Below are 6465 nucleotides of genomic sequence, written 5' to 3'. Positions count from 1 at the left end.
CTGAGTGCGAGAGCTCGAGGAACTATATTTTCCTGTAGCGGCGCTGGCGGAGGGAGACCAACTAGAGTAGCAGTGCTGCTCGCGCAGATTACGTCACGCGGTTGGCGACAGAATGTCTGAGTGAGGCGCGAGTAAGCTGCACGTGAATGTGGAATCTGGGAAAACACTGCGATCCGAGAGTGCGTTTCAAGTAGTGTGCAGAATTATAAAACACGTCTAATATGTCAGAAATTAATCGTATATTAACAATATATTTAGGTATTTTTTTTATCTTGTAATTGATCATCATTATCATAGCCTATTGCTTTTTTATTATTATTATTTGTACCTTGCAACTTTCGTATTTGAATAGCTTCAGCTTACTTATTTCCACTTTATGTATTTGCATAGCTTCTTATCAGCAACTTTTTACAGTAGCAACTGCACTGGATTCATTTTCATATAACCAAATTTGTCTTCTATGTAAACAGGTAACAGTTTGTATGCACTAAGACTAACTTTAAATAACATTCCTAAAGAAAACTTAGAATTACATAGTGCATTTCATTATATATATATATATATATATGTGTGTGTGTGCTAGACAGTCACTATAATGTATTTTCAAACATTGATGAATGTCTAAATTGTCTGTGCTTACTGACATACACCTAGGTTTAAGGATAAAGTCACTTCCTAATGAGCAAGCAAACTACAATGCTCATCTCGTCTCCAACTGGGATGCTGTCAGGTGCACTTTCAATTGAAGTCCTTTTGTCTTAACAGTATCAGCCACTGCTGAGGAGGGAGGAGAGGTCGGAGGAGGCCCTCTCACCTCTGTCACTAAGCCTTCATTCTCCCTCATCACAATGGAGCCTGACGCCTCTGCCATGGGAATGTGAGGTAGTGCTAAAAAAACTACAGTATTGCACAAAATGAAGAAACTCTCTAAATCAGTGGTATTTTCATTTCTTTTTGGGGAGCCAAGCTATGCGACTCATTTGTGCTTTGGTGCCATCAGCGGTCTTTGGCACAGCATTGGTGTTTTCAGTAATGCTAAGCATGATGGCAGAGAATCAGGCAGCTCGCATTACAAACAGGCGCCTCCATTGACACCGCGCTTCTGCTCTTCTAGAAATAATGTCTGGAGTGGTAATATATAAATACTGTCTCTAAGGGCTTTTTATTTATCCTGGGAACCATCAAGGACTATAAGCTCACCTGGATAAGTACATGTTAATGTGATACTTGAGGTAGTGTGACAAATTGTGGAACAGCATTAAAGGAATATTCTTGGTTCAATGCTTGATAAGCTCAATTGACAGTGTTTGTGACATGTTAATAAAAAAAAAAAAAAAAAAAAAACATTGGTTATTGTAAAGTACAAAGGAATGGGGCCAAAAATAAACACTTAAAAAAGTGAACTCTTAGAAGTGAATGGAGCTCAATTTAACAGCAGATATGTAAAGCCTATTTTAAAATGCACTTGCAATACTTAATCTGGAAAAATGTTATTATTTGAGTTGTAAAGTTTTAGGCATTATGTCACCATGGCAGCAAAGTTGTTAAACCGAAATATGATTAGTTTTTTTCTAACAAAATCATGTTAACAGGTATGTTTATTTATTTTGAGCGGGTTTATTATAGAAAAAAAGAACTAAAAAGTAAAATTGAAACCATAAAAACATTATTGTTACTTAAAAACAATTAATAATAATAATAATAATAAAATAAAATAAATATTAAGTGAAATAACAAACTCTTTTATTTCAACTAGTTGCCATGTAGCAACGTTTCTAGTTTTAATTAACTTTAATTTGATGTACAAAAAATACAACTGAAATATAAAACTTAACATAAGTATGTAGACACATACACTAATGAGAGTGTGTATGTTCACTTTAACGGGGCCCGTTCACTTCAAGCACCACAATGTAACCAAGATTTTGCTTCTTTTTTTAAATAAAATAAATTTTTGCTTAGCATTTTGTTGAACCCACAATATTTAAGGTTTTTGTTCCTTGACTGCCTTAAATGTACCATAAAACCTTCTCTCTGAGGCTTTGTTTTTCTAGAAACTTCTATAGAACACGTTCTGGAGGTATGTGGGTTAAGAGATGAGAGAGCACAGTGGCCTTGACAGCTGACGTGCCTCCTATTTTCCTCTGTGATGGGTAACAACTTTGATGGCTGGCATTTGTTCAAATGGACAAAATGTTACTTGTAAATGTGCGACGTGTAAGATGAAGCTCCCCACCCTGGCCTGGCTAGAGTTAACCCCTCTCCCCACCATCAGCAACCCCTATGGTTGCTAAGAGGGTGGTCTGCCATACCCCAGGGTGGAGAGAGGAATAAGAGGACAATTGTGGGGCTTTGCATGAGGCTCAAGAGACTGGAACAGCTGCCATGGTCACTTGGTGGAGGGTTTGCATACTGAAGACCACGCTAGTGTAAAAGCATTTGCCAAGGTCGTACTTGTCATTTGTGACAAAAAGCCCACAGGGTTTTAGTTTTGTGAACACTGCTGGTATATAGTTCAAATATTCAGAGTTGTAATCCAAGGAAATTAGCAATGCATTATACTACTGTTATACTATATTATACTACAACTACTTTAGCCTTACACTGTAAAACAAAATCTTTGATTGTAAAATGTTTTTTCAAATAGAAAAACAGTAAAAAGGCTTTATACTTGTTAGTATCGGTGAACTGTGAACATTTTAAATGGTTATATATATATATATATATATATATATATATATATATATATATATATATATATATATATATATATATATATATATATATATTAATAAACATTTTACTTCACATTTAGGGCTTTGGCAAGTAAAAACTTAATATCACATTCCAAGAGGGGAATAGTACCATTATATGACCAATTGCCAATTTTATTGTACTGTATATATCAAATTAAATATTAATAATTATCAATGGCATCTTGCTTCCAGAAGGTAAAATATTCTCAATTATGTATAAAAAGAAAAAAAGAAAAGAAAAATACCTGGCAAAAACTTTTGATGCCTTTCAACATCCTAAATGGAAAATATTTTTGAAAGTAAAAAATATTTTTTTGAGGTTGTAAAAAGCAAAAAACGGATATTCATCATTTAATATTTGTATATTAACATTAAATAACTTAAACAAAATAACTTAAATAATAAACTTGTAAAATACAACCTTTTTGATGTCCCAAAATACCTGAAAAATACCTTTCATTTTTTTTTTTATTACAGTGTAATTTAAAGACATCATGAGACATGCTATCTGCTATTATGGTTCATATATTTATGTAGTAATTCAAGAAGATCTGTATCAGTATGTGCAAAATTACACCAATAACTTTCTCTTTGATAGCTCTGGTGAGTATTCAAATGTCTCATTTAACTCTCTCTCTCACACACACACACACACACACACACACTTAACTTAGCAGCTGACATTTACTGCCTTCATTCTGAGTTTTAATTATGGTTAACTTCTCAAACAGTTAATTTACTTTTCTGGGACCACAAGATCCCAGACAGAAGAATAACTCTACACGAGCAATGTCTTAATATTTTATAATAATAAAAAGGCAAAGTATTAACTCACATAATTAATACCTCTAAACATGTGAATTAAACTACAACGGCAAAAGGAATGGTTCACCAATAAATAAACATTTGCTAAAAAATGTACTCACCCTCAAACCAACCAAGATGAGTTTGCTTCTTCACTGGAAAATATTTGAAGAGATGTAGCATTACATCACTTGCCCACCAATGGATGCTCTGCAGTGAATGGGTGCCGTCAGAACAAGAGTTTGAACAGCTGATAAAAACATCACAACAATCCACAACTAATTCATACGACATCAATTAACATCTTGCGAAGAGAAAAGTTGCTTGCTTTTATGAAACAAATCCATCAAGATGTTTTTAAATTCTAACCTGGCTAAATGCAAGTCCTCTTCGTAATATTGCTTCCACAAATGAAAAAAAAAAACTGAATCAAAATATGCACAGATCAAACAAGTGCAAACAGCTCAAAACTGTTTTTAACACTCATTTGTGTTCATTTGACAGGTGGTGGTTATGCTATTGTTTGCATGTTCAGCAAATATAACTCCTGCATTACATCATGCAACTTTGAGGATGGAATGATATTTTGTCCCCCCCCCCCATATCACAGATGTTTCTTCAGTTCAACATTGTAAGGTTAATTCTCATGAGACGAGAGCTGTTGAGCTGCGTCCATCTGGAGATATTGTAAGCGATAGTCCTCTGACATCATCCTTTCCTGTGGCGTATTCTAAACAGAGTTCTGTGTGGTGAAAATAGCTCCAGCTGTAAACAAAGCTTCCATGTCTGATTTGCTTTTCTTAGAAAGGAATAACAGTATGCACTATAATGCCAAAGAAAACATAGGAGGGATGACTACAACAGCCAGCGAGAGAATAACTCAGCATTTACACAATGAAGCTTATGTTAATTCAAAAGCCAGATCCACCCTAAACTCATTTCCATCAGCATAGCATTTTAAACACATATGACTTATATACAATACAAATATGTGTGCTGTCAGCATCAGTTAAAAAAACAAAACGCAATTCCTCTTGACCATTCAAAATGTATTTTGTAATATACTAAATATAGAAACAAATCTACAAAGCACAAAAAGGCTTTTAGAATCTTAGCTACACGGTTTTCCTTTAATTCACCAGTTGTGAGTATACGCTGTGCAATGATGTCATCCCTGTTGCTTCATTGATCGTAGCTGCCATGGCTACCACAGTGCTGTAACTGTAGCAGCGGTAGGTCAAAGGTTAAAAAGATAACCCTGCAACTGAATTTATGGGAGGGCTTGTAGGTATCAGGTTTTCTCATGCACCCCCCACACCTCTTTGTTGATTCTGAAGCTGCCTTTCCTTTCCAGTCCTCCTCACTCTCTGCCTCCTTCATCCAATCAGTGGCAATTAACCACAAGACCCAGCCAGCTCCCTTTCCGATGATAACCTCTGCCTAATGCAGATTGCTGTTTGTAAACCTTTATGCAGGAATATTTTGCCCACACGGTACTGATAAACTAGGATAAGCATTCAGATATCACTGAGAACATATTTTGAAGGAATAGTTCACTCAAAAATAAAAAGCTGCTGAAAATGAACTCTCCCTCAGGTCATCCAAGATGTAGATGAGTTCGTACTGGAACAGATTTGGATAAATTTAGCTTTACATCACTTGCTCACAAATGGATGCTCTGAAGTGAATGGGTGCCGTCAGAATGAGAGTCCAAACAGCTGATAAAAACATCACAATTATCCACAAATAATCAAAACTACTCCAGTCCATCACTTAATGTCTTGTGAAGTGAAAAGCTGCCCGTTTGTAAGAAATGACTCATTAAAGATGATTTTTTTATAACTTGTTTTTTTTCACATTCAACACATTTCTAACGTTATAAGTTCACCATAAAAACTCTGCGGACAGCTCCCTCTAGTGACAAATCATAATCAGTGCATTCATTTTTTCATATTAAATACATCAAATTTATTGAAGTTTAATATTAATATAATAATATTTATATGAAGTTATGATATCAGTCATGATTTTAAAAGAGGATCGTATCCAACAAAAAACTAGGGACAGTGTGATGGGTGAAGGTCAAAGTGATGCGGTAATGTCTTTTATGATGAAGATCATAAGTTATAAAACAACACAACAGCTTCTCTCACAGCTTCTCCTTAAGGGTTAGTTCACCCAAAAAGGAAAATTATGTCATTAATGACTCACTCTCATGTCGTTCCAAACCCGTAAGACCTCTGTTCATCTTCGGAAACACAGTTTAAGATATTTTAGATTTAGTCCGAGAGCTCTCAGTCCTTCCATTGAAAATGTGTGTACGGTCTACTGTTCATGTCCAGAAAGCTAATAAAAGCATCATCAAAGTAGTCCATGTGACATCAGATGGTCTGTTACACCTTTTTTTGGTGAACTAACCCTTTAATCTGGTGGCCCATAACCGTATAGGCTTAAGTTTTCTCAACTGTGACCATCGAGGTACACTGAACTAAAGAGTTTACAGTAGCTCTAACACTGATCAAACAAACCTGCCTGTAACTTTCTAGTTATCCTGAAGAACGTGATTAACTAGTTTATATGTGTTTAATCAGGGATGAATCTAAATTCTGCAAGCGGACCTCAAGGTTGGAGAAAAAAAAAAAAAAACTGCTGCAGGCCAAAATAACCCATGTCCCCGTTTTTCAAGAGTTTTTTTTTTTTTTGAGAAAGTTAAAATGCACAAAGTTTCCTGTGAGGGTTAGGGTTAGGTGCAGGGTTGGTGTAGGGCCATAGAATATACAGTTTGTACAGTGTAAAAACCATTATGTCTATGGGATATCCCCACTTTTCATGTGTGTGTGTGTGCGTGTGTAGTTATGATAAAATTAGCCTACTATTAATAAGTGCAGTTACTAATAATATTACA

The sequence above is a fragment of the Carassius auratus genome, chromosome 26 (genome assembly GCF_003368295.1).
Source record: "Carassius auratus strain Wakin chromosome 26, ASM336829v1, whole genome shotgun sequence".
Classification (NCBI taxonomy): Eukaryota; Metazoa; Chordata; class Actinopteri; order Cypriniformes; family Cyprinidae; genus Carassius; species Carassius auratus.
This window is presented reverse-complemented; position numbering follows the sequence as displayed.